Below are 15,081 nucleotides of genomic sequence, written 5' to 3' on the forward strand. Positions count from 1 at the left end.
CAACTAAGGAACAAAAGGGAGACCCCTGCAATCGACCTGCCGCTCTCCCTTATTGCTCAGCCTATGCGACCACCCCAAAGGTGGATGGGCGCATATCCACATACCTCGGCTATCTTAGACCTGAAGGCCCTACAATAGTGAGGGGACACGACCACCGGCTCCCTACACAGACACGGAGGGAGTCAGGGTCACCTGGATCCAGAAAACAGAAAATCATAAATACATAAACAGAACTTATCTTGCAGACGACTGTGGACAGGGAACTGGGAACTGGGACAGCATGCACACACACTCCAGGAAGTTGTATCAGCCGCACACTACTGCCTTATGGGTAGGAATTTAAAGGGAAGTAATCAGTCCGACTGCATGACAGCTGAGATAGACTAACGAGGTGAGGAACAGAAACCAAAACAAAGAAACTCAAGGAGGAGGATCTGGACGGCTCCTGTCAGAGCTTCTCAGCTGTCTGGTTGTGACAGTACCCCTCCCTCTAGGAGTGGACTCCGGACACTCAGGGCCCACCTTCTCAGGATGGGACCTATGGAAAGCCCTGATGAGACGAGAGGCCTTAATGTCCGTCACTGGGACCCACATCCTCTCCTCAGGACCATAACCCTCCCAATGAACGAGGTACTGGAGGGAACCGCGGACAAGACGAGAATCCACAATCCTAGAGACCTGAAATTCAAGATTTCCATCAACAATAATCGGAGGAGGAGGCAAAGGCGAGGGTACAATAGGTTGAACATAAGGTTTCAATAAGGACTTATGGAAAACATTATGGATCTTCCAAGTCTGAGGAAGATCAAGACGGTAGGCAACAGGATTGATGACAGACAGGATCTTGTAAGGCCCAATAAACCTAGGACCCAACTTCCAGGAGGGAACCTTCAATTTGATATTCTTGGTAGACAGCCACACCAAATCACCAACATTCAGGTCCGGACCAGGCACACGTCTCCTATCCGCCACACGCTTATATCTCTCACTCATGTTCTTTAGATTATCCTGAATCTTTTGCCAAATAGATGACAAAGACGAGGAGAATCTGTCCTCATCAGGCAAACCAGAAGAGCCCTCCCCAGAGAAAGTCCCAAACTGCGGATGAAACCCATATGCACCAAAAAATGCTGACTTATCAGAGGACTCCTGACGACGGTTATTTAAAGCAAACTCAGCAAGGGACAAAAAAGAACACCAATCCTCCTGATTCTCCGCCACAAAACAGCGCAGATATGTCTCCAGATTCTGATTGACACGCTCCGTCTGGCCATTCGACTGCGGATGGAAAGCAGAAGAGAATGACAAGCGAACCCCCAAGCGAGAACAGAAGGCCTTCCAGAATCTGGAAACAAACTGCGTGCCCCTATCAGAGACTATGTCTGAAGGAATCCCATGCAATTTGACAATGTGGTCAACAAATGCCTACGCCAGCGTCTTAGCATTGGGCAAACCAGGAAAAGGGATAAAATGCACCATTTTGCTAAAACGGTCCACCACCACCAGAATCACAGACTTCCCCGAGGAACGAGGCAAGTCCGTTATGAAGTCCATGGACAGATGTGTCCAAGGACGGGAAGGAATGGGCAAAGGAAGGAGAGGACCTGATGGCCGTGAATGAGGGACCTTGGCACGAGCGCAAGTCTCGCAAGCTGCCACAAAACCCTCAACCGACTTACGAAGCGCAGGCCACCAGAATCTCCGAGCAATGAGATCCAGTGTGGCTCTTGTCCCCGGGTGCCCAGCAAGGACCGTATCGTGGTGTTCTTTAAAAATCTTGTGTCTCAAAGCGAGAGGCACAAACAACCTCCCAGGAGGACAAAGATCAGGAGCTTCTGACTGAGCTGCCTGCACCTCTGCCTCCAATTCAGGAAAAAGAGCAGAGACCACCACACCTTCAGCCAAAATGGGACCCGGGTCTTCAAAATTCCCACCTCCCGGGAAACAACGTGATAGGGCATCTGCCTTCACATTCTTAACCCCAGGGCGGAACGTAACAACAAAATTAAACCTTGAAAAGAACAAAGACCATCTGGCCTGTCTCGGGTTCAGACGCTTGGCTGACTCCAAGTAGGCCAGATTTTTATGGTCAGTAAACACGGTAATAGGGTGTCTGGCTCCCTCTAGCCAATGGCGCCATTCCTCAAAAGCCAACTTGATGGCCAACAATTCCCTATCTCCCACATCATAATTTCTCTCTGCGGAGGAGAGCTTCTTTGAGAAAAAGGCACACGGTTGCCATTTGGCAGGAGAGGAACCCTGAGACAAGACCGCACCCACCCCTACCTCAGAAGCATCAACCTCAACTATGAAGGGTAACGAAACATCAGGTTGTACTAGGATGGGAGCGGAAGCAAAACTCTCCTTGATATTAGAAAAGGCCTTACGCGCCTCTACCGACCAGGAAGAAAAATCTACCCCCTTTCTGGTCATATCAGTGAGTGGTTTAACAACAGAGGAATAATTCAAAATAAATTTCCTGTAATAATTAGCAAAGCCCAAAAAACGCATCAGCGCCTTCTGATTCTCAGGAAGCTCCCACTCAAGCACAGCGCGAACCTTCTCGGGGTCCATGCGAAAACCAGAAGCGGAGACAAGAAACCCCAGAAATTGGATCTCTGGAACCGCAAACACACATTTTTCCAGTTTCGCGTATAATTTATTCTCCCGCAGGATGAGTAAGACCTGACATAAGTGTTCCTTATGAGTCTTGAAATCAGGAGAAAAAATCAAAATGTCATCCAAATACACTAATACAAATTTTCCCATTAAATGATAAAAAATGCTGTTGACGAAATGCTGAAAAACGGCTGGGGCATTCATCAAACCAAAAGGCATAACTAAATTCTTAAAATGGCCCTCAGGGGTATTGAAAGCCGTCTTCCATTCGTCTCCTTCTCTGACCCTAACCAGGTTGTATGCCCCTCTTAGGTCTAATTTGGAAAAGACTTTCGCCCCAACAACCTGGTTAAACAAGTCCGGGATCAGAGGAAGCGGATAAGGATCACGAATAGTGATACTGTTCAGCTCCCTGAAATCCAGACAAGGTCTTAAAGAACCATCTTTTTTCTTAACAAAGAAAAAACCAGCGGCAACAGGTGACTTCGAGGGTCGTATGTGTCCTTTTCTCAGACTCTCAGAGATATAAGCACGCATAGCGACCCTCTCAGGTTGGGAAAGATTGTATAAACGAGATTTAGGCAGCTTGGCGCCTGGGATGAGATCAATAGGCCAATCATACTCCCTGTGCGGAGGTAAACCCTGAACTCCACTCTCAGAGAAGACATCCAAAAATTCAGAGAGGAAAGGTGGTACAGTTTTAGTAGAAACCTCATAAATAGATGTTATGAGGCAATTCTCTCTGCAAAAGTTACTCCAACCATTTATTTGCCTCGCTTGCCAATCAATGGTGGGGTTATGTTTAGTGAGCCAGGGTAGCCCCAACACTAGAGGAGTAGGCAAACCGCTAAGGACGAAACATGACACATCCTCAACATGAGCATCATTCACAATTAAACGGATATTGTGAACTATGCCCTTTAATGATTTCTGAGAAAGTGGAGCTGAATCAATAGCAAAAACAGGAATATCTCTTCCCAAAGTGCATACCTGGAAACCATGAGTTATTGCAAATTGATTATCAATGAGGTTGACAGCTGCTCCACTATCCACAAAAATCTCACAAAAAATGCTCTTGCTCTCTAGCGCCACCCTAGCAGGCAGGACAAAACGAGAACTACAAGCAAAAGGAAAACCTTCAATTTCCGCCTCAACCCTGCCAATAGTAACAGACGGAACATTCTTAAAAGATTTCTTCCTTTTTGTCTCTTTATTACTCCCAGAAAACTGCCTGAATCTCCTAGAGGGACAAACATTTGCCAGATGATTTATACCTCCACAACAAAAGCAAACCCTCCCCTGCGGGCTGAATCTTCTATTGTCAGAGGCAATCAACCCCAGCTGCATGGGCTCCTGCTCAGAAGGGGCTGACAGCGACTGAGACCCCTGTGCACAGAATGAGACCGCTGCACTGTCCCGGGACTGAGTATGACAGGAAGGAGAGATCTCTCCTCTCTCTCTAAGACGCCTGTCAATACGAACAGCCTGAGACATAGCAGAATTCAAGGAGGTAGGTCTTTCATGAAAGGCAAATGCATCTCTCAATCCCTCTGAAAGACCATAGCAAAATTGACTTCGGAGTGCAGCATCATTCCAACCCGTATCTGCTGCCCATCTCCGAAATTCTGAGCAGTAAATCTCTGCGGATTGTTTACCCTGGCATAACAGACGTAGTTTAGACTCAGCCAGAGCAATACGATCCGGATCATCATATATCTGACCCAGGGCTAAAAAGAATTCATCCACTGAACGGAGGGGCCGTGCCCCCTCCGGCAGCGAAAAGGCCCAGGACTGAGCGTTACCCCTGAGCAGCGATATAATGATACCCCCTCTTCGTTCTTCATCACCAGAAGAATGGGGAAGAAGGCGAAAATGGAGTTTGCAAGCCTCTCTAAAACGTACAAAATTCTCACTACCCCCGGAAAACGTATCCGGGAGCGAAATCTTAGGCTCAGCACAAACTCCATGAACGCAAGCTGAACCGGTCACTTGAAACTGAGAAAAAGTCTTACGGAGATCAGCTACCTCCAAAGCAAGACCCTGAAAGCGTTCAGCCAAAAGTGTAACCGGATCCATGCTTGAGACGGTTTTGGCGGCTGATAATGTCACGGATGGTGTACAGGAAACAAGATAATACAATACAAACAATGACTCACTGGACCCACAACTAAGGAACAAAAGGGAGACCCCTGCAATCGACCTGCCGCTCTCCCTTATTGCTCAGCCTATGCGACCACCCCAAAGGTGGATGGGCGCATATCCACGTACCTCGGCTATCTTAGACCTGAAGGCCCTACAATAGTGAGGGGAAACGACCACCGGCTCCCTACACAGACACGGAGGGAGTCAGGGTCACCTGGATCCAGAAAACAGAAAATCATAAATACATAAACAGAACTTATCTTGCAGACGACTGTGGACAGGGAACTGGGAACTGGGACAGCATGCACACACACTCCAGGAAGTTGTATCAGCCGCACACTACTGCCTTATGGGTAGGAATTTAAAGGGAAGTAATCAGTCCGACTGCATGACAGCTGAGATAGACTAACGAGGTGAGGAACAGAAACCAAAACAAAGAAACTCAAGGAGGAGGATCTGGACGGCTCCTGTCAGAGCTTCTCAGCTGTCTGGTTGTGACAGGAGTACAGGCCCCAAACATTAAGCATTCACCATACAGAAAAAAAACAAGTGATTATGTGGCTGGAGGTACATTAGGCAGTCACCGTATAACAATTTTACTGTTGGCCAGTTAGATTACAGGCCCCAAAAATTATTCACTCACCATACAGAAAAGATAAGTGATTATGTGGATGGAGGTATATTAGACGGTCATTGGATATCAATTTTTCAGCAGGTCAGAGGAGTACAGGCCCCAAACATTAGGCATTCACCAGACAGAAAAGATCAAGTGATTATGTGGATAGAGGTATATTAGAAGGTCATTGGATATCAATTTTACTGCAAGCCAGTGGAGTACAGGCTCCAAATATTAGACATTCACCGGACAGAGAAGATCAAGTGATTATGTGGCTGGAGGTATATTAGATGGTCAGTGGATAACAATTTTACTCCAGGCCAGTGGAGTACAGGCCCCAAACATTAGAAATTCACCAGACAGAAAAGATCAAGTGATTATGTGGGTGGAGGTATATAAGACAGTCATTGGATAACAATTTTACTGCAGACCAATGGAATACAGGCCCCAAACATTAGGCATTCACCGGACAGAAAAGGCCTTTTATGCCGCTGTATTTACATAAGACAGGGACCATTCTTTGTTGATGGCGGATATGTGTGGGCTGTCATGAGGAAATTCAATTAAACGTGGTCGTCACAGGTGTAGAATTCGTCCGAGATCCATGCCTCATTAATTTTTTGAAATGTGAGGTAGTCCATACTGTCGTGAGCTAGTATAGTGCGCTTATCGGTCACGATCCCCCCTGCTGCGCTGAATGTCCTTTTGGACTGGACACTCGACGATGGGCAAATTGTGTCAGCTCTGGCCACAGGTCAAGCCTGAACACCCAGTAGTCCAGTGGTTCCTTGATTCCACATCGGACGTTAACCTGATGGAGTCGGACACCTGTCGGTCTAGGTGTTCCCCGAGGCTGGATCCGGAGGGCGGATTTCGATGGGTTGGCTGCAAGAATGATCTCATATCCAAAGTGACCAACACATCTTCAAACTGCTCTCTTCTTGCAGGCACGCTAGGATTGGTACCAGAACCATTTTGTGTTTGGGGTTCTAAGTACGTTGACACCCAGCCCTTTATGCTTTTTATACAGGGGTCCCGCTTTAAATACTGGCGCATGAAGGCCCCCATTTGCACTAAATTGAAAGTTGTAGAGCGCCCTGGCTCTTGCTCATCGCCCAGGAGAAAATCGTCCTCGGTCTCTTCCCCCCAGCCATGGACAACACCAGGGATCCCCGAAAAGTTTAAAGCCTGCTTTTCTTGCTCCTCCTCCTCCCCCCAGCCACCATCCTCCTCTGACTCCTCTTCAGACTCCTGACTTGTCTTGGATGGAGTAGCCCCCCTGGGAATTCATTCAGCATTGCGACTTCCTTAACTGCCGGAAAATGGAATTAACAGTACAATACTACTGCACCAGAGGCGCAATTAACACAGGTCAGAAACAGTATAAGCAGGTTTACATGAATCGACATGAAAGTTACTGAAAATTTGCATAAAGGCTAAATGCTCCACAAAAGCAGCAAGCACAACAAAAAGAAAAGAAGACTACTCTCTCCTAAACTCTTCTATCTGATCCTGCTACCCAGGATGCACTTCTACAGTGCCTAGCTACCAGTACCCTATTCTATGACCTGACAGGATTTGCACAGTGCACTCACAGTTCAGTAGACAACGGGCTGTTCTTGATCTGTTATACGCAGGCAGATACAGTCTGGCTCTTGATCCAGTTACTTGGGTCTTTTCCTCTCTCAAGTGACAGGTGCAGGAACCACAGTGGCTCAGCTCCAGCAGGAGTAGCAAGTCTTGTCGCTGTTCTCTGTATTGCACGATTACCCTCCTTCTGGAACACAGGTTGCAGTCTCCGTTACTCAATTGCACAACTGACAGAAAGGGGTTCCTGTTTAGTCCCTATTTATAAGTCTGACCACAGACAGGCTGTCTTTCTCTTTACAAAGAGGGACACTGCTCTCCCCAGCTCAGTCCAGGAACAAAAAAATACACCTCTCTTCCTCGGTTAATCTGTATCAGCGCAGTCAGGAAGAAATCACTTCTTATCTTTCCTGTGGGTAATTTTCCCTCGCTCTGGATAGAGTCCTTATCTTCTTCTCAGCTAGCTCCTGCACACACCAGCCCAGGAAAAAAAACTCCTTAACTCCTTCTTAGTTGTGGAACAGCACAACTCATGTTCCTTACTCAGTCACAGTGGCCTCTGGTGGCCGGAGGTAAACATGACAGTCTGCATAGATATAAGTGCTGGAAATGCTGCTGGATGATTCGGGGCTGCCTCTTACATATACAAGGTGGAGTTTCAGAGCGTTGGGCTGTCACAAATCAGACGTCTGATGGGCAGGTGGTGTCGCCGGCTGAACGTCAGCAAGGCGAGCCATGTCAGTGTAAGATCTTCTAAAATGGCAAGAGATTTTCCTGGCCTGCCGCAAGATGTCCTGGACCTCGGGGTATTTGGCAACGAATCGCTTGACGACTAAGTTCAGGACGTGTGCCATAAACTGCACGTGTGTTATTTTGCCCTGTGTCAGCGCGCTAAGCAGATGGGCACCGTTCTCGCATACCACTTTACCAACTGTTAAATTGAGCGGGGTTAGCCACTGATCAGCCTGTGACTGCAGAGCTGAAAGCAGTGCAGGACCGGTGTGGCTCTTGGCTTCCAGGCACAACAGCCGCAGCACATCATGGCAACGTCTCACCTGGCACGTCGAATAGGTTCTGGGGAGCTGGGGACGGGGGTGCAGCGGAAGAGGCGGTAGCAGTGAAAAAGGAGAAGTCAGCCGAGGAGGATACAGAGGATGAAGTAGGAGGAGGATAAGAGTCAGGCCTGCATGCAATCTGTGGCGGTAACACCAATTCCACACGGGTGCCACGGGTTGCATGCTTGACAGCTGTCAGAAGGTTTAGCCGTAGTGGGCAGTAAAAGTTATGTACCTTTCCTGCCTGTGTTTGCTAGACCACGTGTCTGCGGTTAGATGTATCTTGGCACCGACACTGTGTGCCTGAGATACATTCACTTGCCGCTGAACATGGCCATATAGCTCTGGGATGCCCTGCTGGGAGAAATATTTCCTTCCATTGCGGTGTGCCACTGGCCATAAATTTTCTAAAGGCCTCCGAGTCCACAAATTTATATGACAGTAGTTGGCGGGCTAGCAGTTCCGATAAGCCAGCGGTCAGCCGTTGGGCAAGAGGGTTATCCGGCGTCATCAACGTTTTGCGCTCGAACATTTGGGCCACGGAAGCCTGCCTTTTGCCAGATGAACGCGACAACAGCACGGTGGAAGGTGAAGTGGAGGACAAATGGGAGGAGAGAGGAGAAGGAGAAGAGGCAGGATGTGGAGCGCCGGGAGTGTTTCTTTGTGGGTTTTGACGGTGTTGTTCCCACTGGGCTCGGTGATGGGAGGCCAGGTGCCTACTTAATGGCGGTCGTCCCTAGGTGAGTGTTGGGCTTACCGCGACTTATGTGTTGACAGCACAGGCTGCAGATAGCAACACTATTGTCAGCAATGGACACGTTAAAAAAAAGCCCGGTCACATCTGGCGCTCCCAGGACGCCGGGACACTGCGGAGCCATGTGCCGGCGTCCTAGAAGCGCCAGATGTGACCGTGCATGGTGGATGGCTCGCTCCAGATACATTTGCAGTCTGCTTTTTGCCTCCTGTGCATTGTGAGTTCTGCCTGCTTCTCCTCCTTCTACCCCCTATCTGCTGCTATGTCTTTCCTTCTGAACTCCCCTCCTCTTCCTCTCTTTTGGGCACCCACGTGACATCCATCGACACGTCATCATCGTCACCTTCACCACCACTGACATTAGAGATCCCGGAGTAGGCAGCAGACCGCTGGGTGGAGGCCGTTGCTACCTCCTCTTCCTGATCCGATGCCAAGAATGGCTGCGCATCAGTAAGGTCTGGGAATGGATGGGAAAATTATTCATCTGACTCTAATGGAGGGGCTATGGTGGTGGTGGTGGTGGTAGTGTCTTTGGGGGTGAAAACAGCAGAGAGTGAGGAGGGTGCAGATACAGAGGATGAGGAGGGTACAGAAGCGGAAGGCTGAGTGAGCCACTCAACCAACTCTGGTGCGTCCTTTGACATACTCGCACACATCTTCTCCAACTTCCCACTTACAGTGGATATAAAAAGTCTACACACCCCTGTTAAAATGTCAGGTTCCTGTGATGTAAAAAAATGAGATAAATAATTTCCAAACTTTTTCCACCTTTAATGTGACCTATGAACTGTACCACTCAATTGAAAAACAAACTGAAATCTCTTAGATGGAGGGAAGAAAACAAAAAAAAAACTAAAATAATGTGGTTGCCTAAGTGTGCACACCCTCTTATAACTGGGGATGTAGCTGTGTTCAGAATTAAGCAATCACATTCAAAATCATGTTAAATAGGAGTTAGCATAAACCTGCCATTATTTAAAGTGCCTCTGATTAGCCCCAAATAAAGTTCAGCTGCTCTAGTTGGTCTTTCCTGAAATTTTCTTAGTCGCATCCCACAGCAAAAGCCATGGTCCACAGAGAGCTTCTAAAGCATCAGAGGGATCTCATTGTAAAAAAAATCAGTCAGGAGAAGGGTACAAAAGAATTTCCAAGGCAGTAGATACACCATGGAACACAGTGAAGACAGTCATCATCAAGTGGAGAAAATATGGCACAGCAGTGACATTACCAAGAACTGGACGTCCCTCCAAAATTGATGAAAAGACGAGAAGAAAACTGGTCTGGGAGGCTACCAAGAGGCCTACAGCAACATTAAAAGAGCTGCAGGAATATCTGGCAAGTACTGGCTGTGTGGTAGATGTGACAACAATCTCCCATATTCTTCATATATCTGGGCTAGGGGGTAGAGTGGTAAGATGAAATCCTTTTCTTACGAAGAAATACATCCAATCCAGGCTACATTTTGCAAAAACACATCTGAAGGGAAAATGGTCTAATGAAACCGAGGTTGAACTTTTTGGCCATAATTCCAAAAGATATGTTTGGTGCAAAAACAACACTGCACATCACCAAAAGAACACCATACCCACAGTGAAGCATGGTGGTGGCAGCATCATGCTTTGGGGCTGTTTTTCTTCAGCTGGAACTGGGGCCCTAGTTAAGCTAGAAGGAATTATGAACAGTTCCAAATACCAGTCAATATTGGCACAAAAACTTCAGGCTTCTGCTAGAAAGCTGAACATGAAGAGGAACTTCATCTTTCAGCATGACAACGACTCAAAGCATACGTCCAAATCAACAATGGAACGGCTTCTTCTTCAGAAGATTCAAGTTTTGGAATGGCCCAGCCAGAGCCCAGACATGAATCCAATTGAAAAACTGTGGGGTGATCTGAAGAGGGCTGTGCACAGGAGATGCCCCCGCAATCTGACAGATTTGGAGTGTTTTTGCAAAGAAGAGTGGGCAAATCTTACCAGTTAAAATGTGCCATGCTGATAGACTAATACCCAAAAAGACTGTGCTGTAATAAAATCAAAAGGTGCTTCAACAAAGTATTAGTTTAAGGGTGTGCACACTTATGCAACTATATTATTTTATTTTTATATTTTTTCTTCCCTCTACCTATTTTGTGGAAACAGCTGGAAACTTGTATATCAAACCCCTTAATAAATATTTGGTGGAAGACGGTGTATCGCAGCCCTTAATCTATATTTGGTGGAAGCCGTTATATCAATCCCCTCTATCAGTATTTTGTGGAAACAGGTATATAGAACCCGTTAATGAGTATTTGCTGGAAGCGAGTATATCAAACCCCTTAATCAATATTTGGTGGAAGACGGTGTATCGCAGTCCTCAATCAATATTTTGTGGAAGCCGGTGTATCACACCCCTCAATCAATATTTTTTGGAAGCAGGTATATCAAACCCCTTAATCAATATTTTCTGGAAGCAGGTATATCAAACCCCTTAATCAGTTTTTTGGGGGGCAACAGGTATATCACATCAGTTGCAATTAGTTATTCCAATAGCATTTGTCCCTTTTATCTAGCTGCAGTATCTCAGCAGAATCGCACACAACTGCTGCACAAGACAAATGAACTATAATATACTTTCTATGTTAGAAGGTATATTATAGGTATATCACACCCCTCAATCAGTTATTTTTTTTGGTCAACAGGTATATTACACCAGTTGCAATTAGTTATTCCAATAGCATTTGTTCCTCTATCTAGCTGCAGTATCTCAGCAGAAACGCACACAACTGCTGCACAATACAAATGCACTATAATATAATTTTTATGTTATAAGGTATATTAAAGGTATATCTCACCCCTCAATCAGTTTTTTTTTTGGGGGGGCAACAGGTATATCGCACGAGTTGCAATTAGTTATTCCAATAGCATTTGTCCCTCTATCTAGCTGCAGTATCGCAGCAGAACCGCACACAACTGCTGCACAATACAAATGCACTATAATATACTTTCTATGTTAGAAAGTATATTATAAGTATGTATATCACACCCCTCAGTATGTCACACCTATCGATAGCACACATATACCAGTCCTTAAAAGGACATTTGTGGCCCTATTAGCTAGCATTTGGTTTCCCTAACAGTCTGTCCCTGCTCCACACAGCAACCTCTCTCTCCTACACTGGCAAAAAACAGAATGTAAAATGGCTGCCAGATCGGGTTTATTTATAAGGTAGGGGGTGTGTCCATGCAGGGCTGGTGCAAGGATTTTTGCCACCCTAGGCAAAAGCTAATTTTGCCGCCCCCCTTGACTCAGCCCATTGACCACGCCCTTTGACCTGCCTTTTTTGTCGGACACCTATTTAATGATTGTTGCATGCAACATTTTACTTCACCTGCTAATTTTAGATATTCTAGATATTCTTGGTGGTCATCTGTGCCATTTTGGACTCAAAACATTACATGACCCCCTACACTACATTACATTATTGACATCTGTAAGTTTTTACCTTGACTGGTGGTGGCCTAGGTGTGTTTATCAGCAGGTCTGCTCCAGTCACTGTTATGGGGGATCTGTGGAGGTCACTGTTATGGGGGATCTGTGGCTGGCACTGTTATGGGGGATCTGTGGATGACACTTATGGGGGATCTGTGGATGACACTATTATGGGGGATCTGTGGATGACACTGTATATAGCATATTATGCTATATGTGTCATCCACAGATCCCCCTCTCTATAACAGTGTCATCTACAGATCCCCCTCACCATAACAGTGCCATCCACAGATACCCCTCCCGCGCCGCTCACAGGAGTATACATTTATAAATTGTAATCCGTATCCTGCAGTAACTTTAATTTTTAATCAGCGCTCATCTCTTTTGAAGAGATTTAGGCCCCTGTCACCCAGGCACAGCAGGGGTTCATTCACAGGAAAAGGGGGTTCTTGTCACCCAGCAATACAACAGAGGATTTTGAGAGATTTAGACCCCTATCACCCAGGCACAGCAGGGGTTCATTCACGGCAAAAGGGGGTTCATGTCACCCAGCAATAGAACAGACGATTTTGAAAGATTTAGGCCCCTGACACCCAGGCACAGCAGGGGTTCATTCACGGCAAAAGGGGGTTCTTGTCACCCAGCAATAGAACAGAGGATTTTGAGAGATTTAGGCCCCTGTCACCCAGGCACAGCAGGGGTTCATTCACGGCAAAAGGGGGTTCTTTTCACCCAGCAATAGAACAGAGGATTTTGAGAGATTTAGGCCCCTGTCACCCAGGCACAGCAGGGGTTCATTCACGGCAAAAGGGGGTTCATGTCACCCAGCAATAGAACAGAGGATTTTGAGAGATTTAGGCCCCTGTCACCCAGGCACAGCAGGGGTTCATTCACGGCAAAAGGAGGTTCTTGTCACCCAGCAATAGAACAGAGGATTTTGAGAGATTTAGGCCCCTGTCACCCAGGCACAGCAGTGTTTCATTCACGGCAAAAGGGGGGTCTTGTCACCCAGCAATAGAACAGAGGATTTTGAAAGATTTAGGACCCTGTCAGCAATGCAGAGCAGGGGTTCATTCAAGGCAAAAGGGGGTTCATGTCACCCAGCAATACAATAGAGGATTTTGAGAGATTTAGGTGCCTGTCACCCAGGCACAGCAGGGGTTCATTCACGGCAAAAGGGGGTTCATGTCACCCAGCAATACAACAGAGGATTTTGAGAGATTTAGGCCCCTGTCACCCAGGCACAGCAGGTGTTTGTATACGCCAAAAATGGTAAAATATCACCCGACAATTGAAAATTAGACTTTTTTCAATTTAGGGCACTAAAATTGGCACTTTTTTTAATTAAAATGGCTCTAAAATAGTCCTTGAAAAGGCTAGAGGGATATAAAAGGCAGTAAAATGTGCTTAAGAGCATGGCAACTGCTCTGCAAACAAATGTGGAAATAACTTAAAATGAAATAAAATAACTAAAAATTACAAATTATTAACCTGCAACTCAGAGAAGGAGGTGGATATGGAGTCGGAAGTTAAGGAGGCGGTGAATGTGGTGTTGTAGGTGGAGGCAGCAATGGAGGAGGAGGAGGTAGCCAACAATGTTTTTTTATTTTTTTTATTGGGTTAGGTAGCCCCCAAAATATTGGAACAAATAAAAAACAAAGAATTATTGCACTTGAATTGAGTACAAGAATGTATGTTTGATGGTGGTATAAATGTCTATTCTGCACAAGCTACAGACAAGTCTTGTGGGATCCAAGCCTGGTTCAAATTAATGAACGTGAGCTTGTCCACGTTGGCTGTGGACAGGCGGCTGTGTCTGTCTGTAATGACGCCTCCTGCCGTGCTAAATACACATTCAGACAGTACACTGGCTGACAGCACCTCCAAGGCTTACAGGGCAAGCTCTGGCCGTGTGGACGATTTGGAGACCCAGAAGTTGAATGGGGCAGAACCATCAGTCAGTACGTGTAGTCGTGTGCACAGGTACTGTTCCACCATGTTGTTCAAATGCTGCCTCCTGCTAACACGCTCTATATCAGCAGTTGGGGCCGGTTGTTGCGGCGAGGTGACAAAGCTTTTCCACATGTCGGCCATGCTAACCCTGCCTTCTGAGGTGCTGGCGCTGACACAGCTGCATTGGCGACCTCTTCCTCCTCCCCTGCCTTCGCCTTGTGCTTCCACTTGTCCCCCGGCGTTAGTCGGGAATGCTCTCAGGAACGCGTCTACCAGCGTGCGTAGTCAGCACACGTTAAAATGTGGGCAACTCTGCAGTCGTTGAGCAGGCACTGCAGAATGTAGTCGCTCATGTGTGCCAGGCTGCCCAGAGGTAAGGACAAGCTGTCCTCTGTGGGAGGCGTATCGTCTGCGTCCTCCGTATCCCCCCAGCCACGCACCAGTGATGAGCCCGAGCTGCGTTGGATGCCACCCCGCTGTGAACATTCTTCATCCCCATCCTCCTCCTCCTCCAGTAGTGGGCCCTGGCTGGCCAAATTTGTACCTGGCCTCTGCTGTTGCAAAAATCCTCTTTCTGAGCCACTTCTAAAAGACTGGCCTGAAAGTGTTAGAGATGACCCCTCTTCTCGTCCTGGGCCACATCCTCTTCCATCATCGCCCTAAGTGTTTTCTCAAAGAGACATAGAAGTGGTATTGTAACGCTGATAACGGCATCATCGCCACTGGCCATGTTGGTGGAGTACTCGAAACAGCGCAACAGGGCACACAGGTCTCGCATGGAGGCCCAGTCATTGGTGGTGTAGTGGTGCTGTTCCACAGTGCGACTCACCCGTGCGTGCTGCAGCTGAAACACCACTATGGCCTGCTGCTGCTCGCACAGTCTCTCC

Source organism: Bufo bufo, chromosome 3 (assembly GCF_905171765.1).
Source record: "Bufo bufo chromosome 3, aBufBuf1.1, whole genome shotgun sequence".
NCBI lineage: Eukaryota > Metazoa > Chordata > Amphibia > Anura > Bufonidae > Bufo > Bufo bufo.